This window comes from Rhinopithecus roxellana, chromosome 13, assembly GCF_007565055.1.
Source record: "Rhinopithecus roxellana isolate Shanxi Qingling chromosome 13, ASM756505v1, whole genome shotgun sequence".
Taxonomy (NCBI): Eukaryota; Metazoa; Chordata; class Mammalia; order Primates; family Cercopithecidae; genus Rhinopithecus; species Rhinopithecus roxellana.
Window position 1 is genome coordinate 124,727,429 of NC_044561.1, and position 13,768 is coordinate 124,741,196.

Here is a 13,768-nt window from a genome sequence, read left to right on the forward strand (position 1 = left end):
TGAAAAAGAGAGAGAGAGAAAGCAGGTTGGAGAGTCTGGGCTTTCTCTCTCACTCGTGTGGAAGTGGGGCTGCTTCTAGGGAAGGATTTAAAGAGGAGAGCCCCAAGCTCAAGAGAGCATTGTGTTTCCTCGTTTTTTTCTTTGTTCCGTTCTCCTTCCTGAGAGCTGGGATGTGGGTGTGATGGCTGGAGCTCTGAAGGACATCTTGATCCATGAGACACTTTTGAGAATGGAAGGCTCGTTCAGCAGAACAAAAACACAGAAGGGTTGACTCCACAGAGTGGAGTGCATCAACTCCTTCAAAAGGCAAGGAAACCTGAAAAGGCCTGTGATGGATGTAGCATGTAATAGATCTTGGAGCCAGCCCTTAGCAAGCAGGAGGGAACCTCCTGTGCCTGGGTTTCTGCATCCATAAACTAGAAACATAGTAAGAGTGTCCATCCGAGAGGGTTGCAGCAAGCCCTGAATGAGACACCTGTGGCCAGGGCTTAGCACCTGCTTGGTGGCACCAAGAGAGCTTTGCATAAAGAGTAGCTGTCATTACTAGCGATAATAGCATAGAATGAGTAGGACTCAAAGGAGGAGGGGAGGAGTCGTTTCATTTTCTCTGCAGTCCTGTGTTTTTTGACCTAGTAACAGTAAGTGTGCATTCCTTTTGATATTTTTATGAAAAGCCAGTAAAATGAAAATTTTATTTAAGAAAAAAGCATATCGTATATACATATGATCAGTTGTATGAAAAATTAAATTTATGTCATTTGGATGTATAGACTATGTGTGTGTTTACATAGAAAAATCTCCATAAATATGTACATTTAAATGGAAATGGTGGTTATTTCAGAATCTCTGGATACTTATTTCTTCTTTATAGTCTTCTATTCTGTCTGATACAATCTCTGTTTTTTGTTTCATTTACAATATGCACACTCAGTGGCTATCAATGGGGATGGGGGGATTTTGACCACCAGGGGACACCTGGCAATGTCTGGAGATGTTTTTGATGGTCACAACTGGGGCCTGGACATTGCTACTGGCATCTAGTGGGTATGCTAGGGATGATCCCAATTGAAATGTCAGGAGTGGCCAGGTGCAGGGTCTCTCACCTGTAATTCCAACATTTTGGAAGGCAGAAGGATCACTTGAGGCCAGGAGTTCAAGACCAGCCTCAGCAACAGAGTGAAACCTCATCTCTATGAAAAATATTTTTAAAATCAGCCAGGTGTGGTGGCACGCACCTGTGGTCCCGGCTACTCGGTGGGGCTGAGGCGGGAGGATGGCTTGAGCCAGGGAGAAAGAGACTGCCGTGAGCCATGATTGTGCCACTGCACCTCATTCTGGGCAACAGAGCAAGACCCTGTCTCAATCAATCAATCAATCAACCAATAGAAATGTTAGGGGTGTCAGAGTTGAGAAACCCCAGTTAGAATCAGATAAAAACAGTAAAGCTGTTTCCATCTTGAAATCCCACGGCTGTGCCTTGTTGGGCCTGTTTGTCCCCACCAGCTCACTCCACCTTTGCAACAACATCATGAATTAAAATCACCTTCCCTTTACAGATGAGGAAACTGACACACAGAGACTCAGGTGCTTTATCCCAGCACTGCTAGCTGGGATTTGAACCCATCTCTGCCTGACTCCCAAGCCCCACCTTCATGCCCTTACCCCCATCCCGACCCTCAGGAGGTGTCCCGTGCAAAGGGACCCTGTGCTACTGCTGCCTCAAGTCCTTTCTCTGAGCCCCTCTTGCCGCTGGTGCCTTGTCGTGGTGTGAAATTCCTGCAGGCCCAGCCCTCAGAGGCATCCCCACACCACTCACAGAACCTCTGGTGTCCTTGCTTGCTTGTAAAGAGCTAACCTTTGAGGTCAGCTTGTGGGTCATGCATTAGCCCACCCTCATGCACCCACCCCTCCACCCCATCTCAAATAGTCCCCCAGCTCTGTCCCTCCGTCCTCCTGGGTTATCAGTTTCAAGGCCACGGATGCACTTTGGATTTGTTTGGGGCTTTAGTCTCTTAAAGATCAAAAGCATCTCTTTCCTCCATTCTAATTAAATTTATGTGATGTCTTTTTCTTCTTGTACTCCATTGTTCTTCAAAACCAGGATCAAGCTCTCAACGTCAAAAATTAAATTAAATGCGGAGAAGATTCCCCAAGAATCCAGCTCACTGCTGCCCCACACCCAACCCCAGCTCTCCCTCTCCACCCGTCTTGTAAAATGCCATGTGGTTTTTAGCAAGGAATCTACAGGTTGGCCTTCTTCTAAATGACATCCCAGCCCCAGCTTATGTGGGACAAGCTGTAAAATCTTCCCCAAAGATATTACAGCTTCACAGAACGACAGGGTGGACCCAAAGCATGGTTTGTGCAAAGCCCACCTGATTGGCAGCAGTAAACAACCGCCGCCTGGGGATCTTTTAGAACAGCACAAGGATGGGAGGCAGGACGAGACACGAGTGTCTCTGGGCACAATGTGGAAATAATCATTTCTAAGAAAAACAACAAATTAAAAATTTTGAGGAGCTTCCTGCTGCATGATTTAAGATCTAGTTTGGCTGGAATTACATCAAAAGGCATAAAATATAAACATTTCACAAAGTGTCTCTCCCAGTCTCTGTTCCACCCACCCTCAGTCCCCATAAAGATGCGTGCACACACACACAATCATACACAGACACAATCACACACACACACACAGTCACACACACAGCCATAGATGGATCAGATGTCAAAACTGAAAGAGAACTTCAATGTCATATGGACTTCCAGCCTGGACAACATGGCAAAACCCCGTCTCTACAAAAAATTGAAAAATTAGCCAGGTGTCGTGGTGTGCACCTGTGGTCCCAGCTACTCCAGAGGCTGAGGTGGGAGGATGGCTTAAGCCCGGAAAGTCAAGGCTTCAGTGAGCTGTGATTGCACCACTACATGCCAGGCTGGGTGGGGTGGCAGCAGTTGGGGGAGGGATGTGAACCCCAAAAGGTACAGCACGTGTGTCCACAGTGCCTGGCATACGTTTAGCACTTTTCAATTACCAACTCCTTTACTACTTCAACAACCCCACAAAACAGATATTCTCCTCACCCTCATTATATAAACTGAGGCACAGAGAGGCCAAAGAACCAGCCTAAGTTTGCGCCCTGGAACCAGGAGCTTTCCCACCATCCACACTGTGGAAGGCAGAAAAATGGGTCCCAAAGACATTGGCATTCCAACCCCTGAAACCTGTGAATCCACACCACCCCCCATTCACAGATATTTCCCCAACTCAGTCCCTTCATCCTCCCAGGGCATCAGCCTGAAGGCCAGGGATACTGGCAAACTTTCGTGGCCAAAACAAAAGTAAGCCAGGAGTGTCCTCAGACTTGTTTGGAGGGCTTTAGTCTTTTAAAGATCAGAAGCATCCTGGCCTCCTTATGTGGCAGCAGGGACTTACAGATGTGAGAAAGTCAAGGATCTCCAAGTGAGGAAGTCAAGGATCTCCAAGTGAGGAGGTGACCCTGGCTGATCCGGAGGAGCCGGTATCATCACAAGGGTCCTCATAAGAGGGAGACAGGAGGGCCAGAGTCAGAAAGGGAGATTTAAGGACGCTCCACTGCTGGTCTTGAACATGGAAAAGGCGGCTATGAGCCAAGAAATCCAGCAGCCTCTAAAAGCTGGAAAAGGCAAGAAACAAGATTCTCCCCTAGGACCTCCAGGGAGAGTGCCCTCCTGCTGACACCTTGAGTTTAGCCAAGCAAGGCCCATTTCCAACTCCTGACCTCTGGAGCTGTAAGATGCTACAGTTGTGCTGTTTCTAGCCAGTTAGTGGTCATTTGTTACAGAAGCCAGAAGAGACTCACACATCCCAGGGCCCAGGCCTGAGGGACACAGACCAGGGTTTCCACCCTGCCTCGCCCCTCTCTGGCTGTGGGATCTGGGCAAAGGACCAGTCTCCTTGCCTGTAAAATGAGATAGGAAAAGAAGTTTGTCACTGGATTGAGTGGAAGAAAATCCTGCCTTCCTGATTTGCACTGTTTTTGCTTTCATTAGCATCACGGCCATCCTAGAGCCCACATGGTCTAAATGTCTACGTCCCCCGTATTCATGTGTTGAAACTGAATCCCCAGTCCAATGGTACTGAGAGGGGGTCTTTGGGGAGAGTGGGGCCCCCACCCTCATGAACAGGATTCATGCCCTTATAACAAAGCCCTGAGGGAGCTTTTTGCCCTCCGGCCATGGGAGGATGTGGCAAGAAGGCACCATGAAGCACAGAGCTCGGACGCAGAATCTGCTGGTGCTTAGGTCTTCGACTTCCCAGTCTCCAGAACTGTCAACAATGCATTTCTGTTGTTTATAAGCCACCCAGTCCAAGGTATGTTGTTACAGTAGCCCAAATGGACTAAGAAGGCCAGGACCTTGTCTTGTTCATGTGTGTATCCCAGCACTGAGAATGCTGTCTGCGCACAGTAGGTTCTCAGTTAATCCATTTGAATAAACAGAGAGGCAAGAATTCTAGAATCTTGATATTGAAGGACACTAGTATCCATCTGCAGGTCGCTGGAATTTGAGGCCATTGGGTTGATGTCCACCATAATTTTCAATCAAGCAGGGTGTCCTTATCGAGAACAAGACAGGTGGGGCATCTCTGACCACAGCACATCCTCTGGAGCTGATCGGTCACTGGTGTCTGGCAAGTGGCTCCTCACAGCCACCCATGAATGCCCTGCTCTCTTGCTCTTGCCTTTCCTTCTGCCTGGGATACCTCTCCCCAGCCTCAGCTCCTTCGCCTGCTGCACACATCTGCATCCAGGGGCCAGCATGAGTATCCACAGGTGGAGACACTTGAGTGGCCTCCCTGATTGACTTCTCCATGACCCCATTCCAGCTCCCCTGTCCCTGTTCTGACAGCCCTCTGGTGCCTAGAAAATACAGGATTTGTGGAGCCCCCGTAACCCAGGTGTGAATCGTAGCCCAGAAACAAAGGGAGGACAAAGGAGGAGGGAGCGCACAGGGACTTGTTTACTAACCATCCCTTGTCCTCAGGTACTGGGCCAAGCAACTTGCACATGGAACCCATTTCATCCTCCCAACCTTCCAAGGCAGGAACTCTTTAGTTTCCCTGAGCTTCTGTTTCTCTAGCTGTTAAATGGGGATCCTAAAGTACCAACCTTACAGGGTGGATGTGAGGGTGTGACGAGGTAATGGGGAATTCCAGGGAGGAAAGAGAATCAAGAGTTCCAGGTCACCCCACCAGGAAACGGTGGCTTCAGGACGTGAATCCAGGACCTCCTGCTCTCAGGGGTGGCCTCTGCTCCTCAAGGCCACGCTGCAGTGGGGGCTGGCCAGGGGGTTTCAGTGATTCCCTCACATTCAGCCTGGGAGAGTGATGGGGAGTAGTGGGGGGAGGAGGAGGCTGAGAGAGAGAAGGATGGAGGAAGGCCAAGGGGAGGGGAAGGATGTGGATCAACAAAAGGACCCACCTGTTCTTATCCTGCTGTGTGTGTTTTCACCAACACCACTGACTCCCTAAACACCATCTCATGCCATGGAAAAAAATAGAAAATGCACGCAGTCTTGAGGTCCACTACCTTCATTCACCCATTCACTTGGCCTTTCTTTTTTTTTTTTTTTTTTTTGAGACGGAGTCTCGCTCTGTCTCCCAAGCTGGAGTGCAGTGGCCGGATCTCAGCTCACTGCAAGCTCCGCCTCCCGGGTTCACGCCATTCTCCTGCCTCAGCCTCCCGAGTAGCTGGGACTACAGGCGCCGCCACCTCGCCCGGCTATTTTTTGATTTTTTTAGTATTTTTTGAGAGGCGGTTTCACCGTGTTAGCCAGGATGGTCTCGATCTCCTGACCTCGTGATCCGCCCGTCTCGGCCTCCCAAAGTGCTGGGATTCCAGGCTTGAGCCACCGCGCCCGGCCGCTTGGCCTTTCATCTTTGATAACAGGTGTAAATTGTGTGCTCCTGTTGCCAGGCTGCGCACAGGTCCCCATGACCTCCTTGTGCCCTCATATCCACCCCATGGCACTTTTTTTTTTTTTTTTTAGACAGAGTCTCGCTCTGTCACCCAGACTGGAGTGCAGTGGCACTATCTCGGCTCACTGCAACCTCCGCCTCCTGGGTTCAAGGGATTCTCATGCCTCACCCTCCTGAGTAGCTGGGATTACAGATGCGCACCACCATGCCCGGCTAATTTTTTGTATTTTTAGTAGAAACGGGGCTTCACCATGTTGGCCAGGCAGGTCTCAAACTCCGGACCTCAAGTGATCCACCCCCCTCAGCCTTCCAAAGTGCTGGGATTACAGGTGTGAAGCCACCACACCCGGCCGAGGTTGGCACTTTAGGATCCCATTTTATAGTGGAAGAAGCCAAGGCTGAGCATGACCAAAGACTTACCCAAGGGCACACAGAACGGGCTCAAACCAGACTTTGAAGTCAGGTGTTCTGACCTCCAGTCCCAGTGCTGGGCACCCCCAGGCCTGCAGTCTTCTGTGCCAGCCCACATTGGACCAGTGTGTGCGACTGGAGCTGGGGCACAGGGTGAGAAGTGTAGCATCTGTCCTGGGACTCACAGCTCAGTGGGAACAACACGCAAGGTGGGGCAGTGGTGCTGCTGGTGACAAGAATCTGCAAAACAGCCAACTCTTGGTAAAATTCCAAACAAAACAACACCTATTTTCCCCTCATTTAACCAGTAGTTATATTTCTGGAAAAAAAATCAGTGAATATTAAAAGCATACAAAAAAACCTTTGATTTCAATGTTATATGAAATTGGGTTCTAGACTTGGATAATGAGAAACTGGTTCTTTACCTACAGGAATGGCTAAGGGTGGTTTCAAAGTCATGTGGGAGGCTGGGCACGGTGGCGGGTGCCTGTAATCCCAGCATTTTATGATGCCGAGGCAGGCAGATCACTTGAGGTCAGGAGTTCTAGAACAGCCTGACCAACATGGAAAACCCCATCTCTACTAAAAATACAAAAGTTAGCCAGGCATGGTGGCAGGGCGCCTGTAATCCCAGCTACTTGGGAGGCTGAGGCAGGACAATCGCTTGAACCTGGGACGTAGAGGTTGCAGTGAGCTGAGATCGCACCACTGCATCCAGCCTGGGCAACAGCGTGAGACTCTATCTCAAACAAAAGAAAATACAAAGTCATGTGGGAGGTGGGACAGCCTTTGTGGGCGGAAGACTGCTCTGGACCTTGAAGGACATTTAGCATCCATGACCTCTGCCCATGAATGTCACCAGCTGCCCCTTGGCCATGGTGACAATCAAAGAGTTCCCCCAACATTTTCAGTGTCCCCTTGAGGTAACAATGGAGGCACCACTGCTCTAGAACAAAATTGTCAAGATTCTCCACAGAACTGAGATGAGAGCAGACCATACCCTATGGATGCAGACACTTTCTGTCTTCATGAGAATGATCCTTCTTGAGTCTGAGATAATTCCCGCCCCCCACACTGGATGTTTACCACTTCCATATGGAATGAAATACCACAGGTCCTCAAAGGTACCACCGGCATTTCCATTTTCTGGTCCAAAAATATCCCATACTGGGGACTCCTGAAGTACAACGAAAGCCGATAGAATTTATAGACAGGAGAACTTGCTCAGCCCAGTTCTCCCATTAGCAAGGTAAGCAGGCTCAAACCGGCCACTCAGTTGTTCACAGTCTTTCTTACTCTGCTAAAAACAACGGCATCTAGCTGGGCGCGGTGGCTCATGCCTGTAATCCCAGCACTTTGGGAGGCCGAGACGGGTGGATCACGAGGTCAGGAGATTGAGACCATCCTGGCTAACATGATGAAACCCCATCTCTATTAAAAATACAAAAAATCAGCCGGGTGTGGTGGTGGGCGCCTGTATTCCCAGCTACTCGGGAGGGTGAGACAGGAAAATCGCTTGAACCCAGGAGGCAGAGGTTGCAGTGAGTCGAGATCGTGCCACTGCACTCCAGCTTGGACGACAGAGCGAGACTCAGTCTCAAAAAAAAAAAAAAAAAAAAAAAAAACCAGCTCACAATGTGTCAGGCACTGCTCTGCTTGAGCAGCTGTATTAACTACTTCGTCATCCTAACAGCAATCGGAGGCACTTTTTTTTTTTTTTTTTTAGACAGTCTCGCTCTGTCACCCAGGCTGGAGTGCAGTGGTGCAATCTCGGCTCACTGCAACCTCCGCCTCCCAAGTTTAAGCGATTCTCCTGCCTCAGCCTCCTGAGTAGCTGGGATTACAGGCATGAGCCACCATGCCTGGCTAATTTTTGTATTTTTACTAGAGATGGTGTTTCGCCATGTTGCCCAGGCTGTTCCCTAACTCCTGACCTCAGGTGATCCTCCTGCCTCGACCTCCCAAAGTGCTAGGTTTACAGGCATGAGCCACCATGCCCAGCCTGGAGGTACATTTTATTATCCCCAATACACAGACGGGAAAATCAAGGCACAAAGAAGTTAAAATGACAAGTGAGTAAGGGAGCAAGCACAGGCAGTTGGCCCCTGCACCTGTGTTCTCCTTACCTGGAGTACACGTGGCCTTCAAAATCAGTGCTGCCAATCTCTGTGGGAATCAGCCGAAAATAACAGGTATTAAAATGTTTTTGCAAAGGCAAGGGGGCTTATTGTCCAGTTGGAGAGTTTCCTGCAGAGCTTCCTTGCAGGATAAAGAGGTGAGCTAAACCTTTTTCCAGTCCAACTGGGAGATTCACACAGGCAGATGAGAGGTGGAGTCAAAGGGACAAGAGAGCCCCAGGAGATGACTGTGACCCAATGACATCACTCAGTCCTTCATTCAGCAAATTTTGTGTGGGGGGTGCCTCTTTGGTGCCAGGCTGGAGGAGTAGGCAAGAGTCTGAGTGTTCCCGAAGCCATGGCAAACTCTGTGGGCTTTGGGAAGCTCATGTTAGTTTGGGGACAATGACTGGGGGGAGGGAGGACATGGTGAGCAGATCAATAATGTGGCTGAGAGGCCAGGTGCGGTGGCTCATGCCTGCAATCCCAGCACTTTGGGGGACCGTGGCAGGTGGATCACTTGGGGTCAGGAGTTCGAGACCAGCCTGCCCAACACAGTGAAGCCCCGTCTCTACTAAAAGTACAAAAATTAGCCAGATGTGGTGGCAGGCACCTGGAATCCCAGCTACTTGGGAGGCTGAGACAGGAGAATTGCTTGAACTCAGGAGGCAGAGGTTGCAGTGAGCAGAGATCACGCCATTGCACTCCAGCCTGGGCAACAGAGCGAGACTCTGTCTCAAAAAAAAAATAATAATGTGGCTGAGAAATGATGGGAGCGGGGATGGAGGGGTGGGGGTGTGGGTGAGGGTTGGGGGCACAAATCCCATTACTTAAATATCAGGGTCTCCTCCTCAATGACGCCCCTCCCGTTTCAACCAGCCCCTCCCTCTGTTGACCCCCCAGGTCGCCGCTGTGCCATTCACACACTCTTGAACCCCAAAGCACGGCCCACCTACCTGCGGCATCACAATACCTGGAAGCTTCTCAGAAACAGATGCCTGGGCCCCACCCCAGACCTACTGAACTGGACCCTTGATTCTAACAAGATCCCCCGATGATGAATATGCCCTCAGAGCTGGAGTTGCGCGGCTGGAAGCCAAGTTATCGACAAAATTACGAGACCTACTGTGCAGCAGCAAGCCCCTGGAGTGGGCAGGGAAGAAAGGTCAAGAGTGAAAGAAACAGATGAGGAGACGAGGGAAGAGAAAAGGAAGGAGAGAGAAGGCAAGACCCAGGAGATGATCATTCATCTCAGAATTGAAAGTCAGTAAGGAGCCAGTCAGGCCACGGTTTGGGACCAGTGTGTTCCGGCAGAGTGAGCAGCCCGTGCTAAGGCTCTGCAGCCTTAGCTGGGCCCTGGCAGCGTGTTGTGTTGGGGGAACAGAGAGACAGTAGTGCTCTGGCTCTAATGCCAGACGGAGAGAACGACAAACACTGTTTGCAGGCCTGGCTGCCTCCCCAGGGAAGCCTCTTCCGACTGCCACTGCCATGCCCAAATCTAGACCAAAATCTCACCCTCAAGCTCTCCATGAGAGCACTGATTTCTGTTTGTAGCTTTACATTCACTAGTGCAAGCCTTTGAGTAACGGCCATCTTCTCTGATACGGGGACACCTTTTACCGGCATTATTTTATCTAATTCCGTGGTGACCCCGAGGTAAGGAGAGACTAGTAACGTCCACATTTTGCATGAGGAAACTGAGGCTCACAGAACTTTTCTTCATTTTGTTTCTTTCCCTCCTGTTTCGCTTTCAGACATCTAAATATAGGCTTTCAGGGCGGGGCCCAGCCCCTAGCAGGGCGCAAGGCCTCCAATCTGCTTAAGAAAGTGTCTCCATTAGGTTTTCTTTTGTTTGTTTGTTTGTTTTTCCCAAAGCTGTGCTTTTGTGCCCAAACAACAAAAAATCTGCATCTTGGCCAGGCATAGTGGCTCATGCCTGTAATCCCAGCACTTTGGGATGCCGAGGCAAGCGGATCACTTGAGGTCAGGGATTCAAGACCAGCCTGGCCAACATGGTGAAACCCCATCTCTACTAAAGAAACACAAAAATTACCCGGGCATGGTGGCAGGCACATGTAATCCCAGCTACTTGGGAGGCTGAGGCAGGAGAATCACTTGAACCTGGGAAGCGGAGCCTGCAGTTAAGCCGAGATCGCGCCATTATACTCCAGCCTGGGTGACAGCGAGACTGTCTCAAAAAAAAAAAAAAAAAAAAAATCTGCATCTTGTATTTCATTTTCCCGAGAAAAAGCTTAAAAACCAAATCTATTTGGTGGACTGAAAATAGATGAGAAATGAAAACCAGAGAGAAAAGAGATAAAGAGATGGGCACTGGTTCTCTGGCTCTGTGCAGCTGTCAACCTGGGAATAGCTTCAAGTGGTGGGTGGAGTCGGTACGTATTAAAATCACAAAAGAAGGGCATCTTTAAAACTATCTGCAAGAAGGGTTTTGTAAACCGGTGGTTATCTGGGCCTCTATCAGCATGCATAATCGGCCTCCTTATCTGATCTTACCTGGGCGACTGGCAAAATCCCCATGCCCCATCCCCTGCCCCCACCTCCACACCCCACAATCCCCAGCCTAGACTTTCTTTGTCAATTTCAAACAAACCTTCTGTCCCTTCCCAGAGTGGAGGAGCCAGAAATGCCAGGGTGGGGTAGGAAGAAAAGGTTCTCCTGCATAGGAATTTACCCTAAAACATAATTAAAGATCTCCTAAAGCTGTAAGAATGTGGAAGATTCAAATAGCCAAAATGCCCATCAATAGGGGTTTTGTTTAATAACTATCAAAAATCTACACAGTGAAATATATGGCAATTATTATAAATGACACTGATGATTATATATAAATGTCACTATATGCTGTTACACTTTTTAAAAAAGAAGGCAAGTTACAAAACAGCATAGGAAATATGGCTCCATTTTGCAAAACAAGCATGTAAATATAAATACAATTTACAATGTTGACCTCATAATGACTTAACTTTGATTGCACTCTTATCGCAGTAAGTAATTCATGTACATTATTTTTTAAATTTCACAACAATGATATGAAGTTGGGCCATTATCATCCGTACAGATGAGAAAGCAGGCTTTGGCATAGCAAATATTTTGTTGAAGATCATGAAAAATGTTCAGAGCTTCTATTTCTGTATGTTATCTAAAAAGTAAACAATAAATTTGGACTTCCTAATATTTTAATTTTTTAAATTGCCAGGGGATTGGCTGGGCATGGTGGCTCACATCTGTAACCCCAGCATTTTGGGAGGCTCACGCAGGAGGATCACTTGAGGACAGGAATTTGAGACTAGCCTGGACAACATAGTGAGATCCCATTTCTACAAAAAATTTTAACATTAAAAAATAAACTAAAAAATATACATTTTTAATTTTAGATTAAAAAGTGTTTTTTTGTTTGTTTTTGGGTTTTTTTGTTTGTTTTTTTGTTTTTTGGCTGGGTTCAGTGGCTCACACCTGTAATCCCAGCACTTTGGGAGACTAAGGCAGGTGGATCACCTGAGGTCAGGAGGTCGAAACCAGCCTGGCCAATGTGGTGAAACCCCATCTCTACTAAAATTATAAAAAATTTAGAGGCCGGGCGCGGTGGCTCAAGCCTGTAATCCCAGCACTTTGAGAGGCCGAGACGGGCAGATCACGAGGTCAGGAGATCGAGACCATCCTGGCTAACACGGTGAAACCCCGTCTCTACTAAAAAATACGAAAAAACTAGCCAGGCGAGGTGGCGGGCGCCTGTAGTCCCAGTTACTCGGGAGGCTGAGGCAGGAGAATGGCGTAAACCCGGGAGGCGGAGCTTGCAGTAAGCTGAGATCCGGCCACTGCACTCCAGCCTGGGCGACAGAGCGAGACTCCATCTCAAAAAAAAAAAAAAAAAATTTAGCCAGGTGCGTGGTGGACACCTGTAATCCCAGCTACTCAGGAGGCTGAGGCAGGAGAATTGCTTGAACCCAGGAGGCAGAGGTTGCAGTGAGCCAAGATCATCATGCCATTGCACTCTAGCCTGGGCAACAAGAGTGAAACTCCGTCGCAGAAAAAAGAAAAAAAGAAAAAAGTATTTTTTTTTAAAGTAGGCACGCTGGCTTATGCCTGTAATCCCAGCACTTAGGAAGGCCGAGGCGGGCAGATCACTTGAGGTCAGGAGTTCGAGACCAGCCTGGCCAACATGGTAAAACCCCATCTCTACTAAAAATACAAAAAAAATTATCCAGGCATAGTGGTGAGTGCCTGGAATCCCAGCTACTCAGGAAACTAAAGTTGCGGTGAGCCAAGATCGCACCATTGCACTCCAGCCTGGGCAATAAGAGCGAAACTCTGTCAAAAAAAAAAAAAAAAAAAAAAAGCCCTCTGAGCCTCTGTTTGCTTGTCTGTAAAATGGAGATAATGATGGTAGCTGTCCCTTGGATGACTGAGAGGATTAAGTGATATAATGGATATAAAATGTTGAGCACATTACCTGAAATATAATACATGCCCCTAGAATCGCTTGAACCCAGGAGGTGGAATTTGCAGTGAGCTGAGATCACACCACTGCACTCCTGCCTGGGCTACAGAGTGAGACCCTGTCTAAAAAAAAAAACAATATATATATATATACACACACACACACACATGTATTAATATATATTATATATATATACACACACACGTGAAAAACATGCCCAGTAAATGGTGGGTGTTATTGCTATTTCTAATCTCCATGAACACTACAACCACATAGGAAACCCACTATAACGGGCCCATTACAGGACCCAAGCAAAGTGGTAGCAGAGAGGTTCAATACATGCTTTAGGTCACACAGATAACAAGCCAAAAATATATTGTTAACCTTTCATTGTTTCCTGTGTTTACGCCATGTTTCCATGTTTTCCATCTACTATCTGGTTCCAAGATGTGTGGATACCTGGTGTGTGAGTTAGCTCAATTCATCAACACTAGGGAAGTATGCAAATGCCTCTGGACCTGGCAAGCCCAGATTTGAATCCTTGCTGTGCTCAGCTGAAAACTCCCACTTCCTAGAATGGAAGTCCCATGCAGATCCAGATCTTGTCTATCTTCTTCCTGCCTTCTTTCTGGTTTCTGCTTTTCTTGCCCTATCTCCCCAAGAATTACCTTGAGTTCTCAATCAGTGCACATAAAAAGAACTGGGCATGGTCAGAATTACTCTTGAAAATCCCATAAATCATGCACAAAATACAGTAAGCACGGTTTGTGTATACAACCTGTGCAGGATAAGGTACAGATAACAGTTGAAAGTGGAAATGGGGAC

The 13,768-nt window shown here is 48.1% G+C and overlaps 1 long non-coding RNA gene across 1 annotated transcript; it reads right to left on the reverse strand.

Moving 5' to 3' along the window:
* Positions 1–1,292: 1,292 nt before the first annotated feature.
* Positions 1,293–9,034, reverse strand: LOC115892623. Its single transcript, XR_004052482.1, has 3 exons — positions 8,494–9,034; positions 6,377–6,607; positions 1,293–5,392 (listed from the first exon to the last, which is right to left on the reverse strand). It is a non-coding gene; the product is annotated as an uncharacterized LOC115892623 (long non-coding RNA).
* Positions 9,035–13,768: the final 4,734 nt, after the last annotated feature.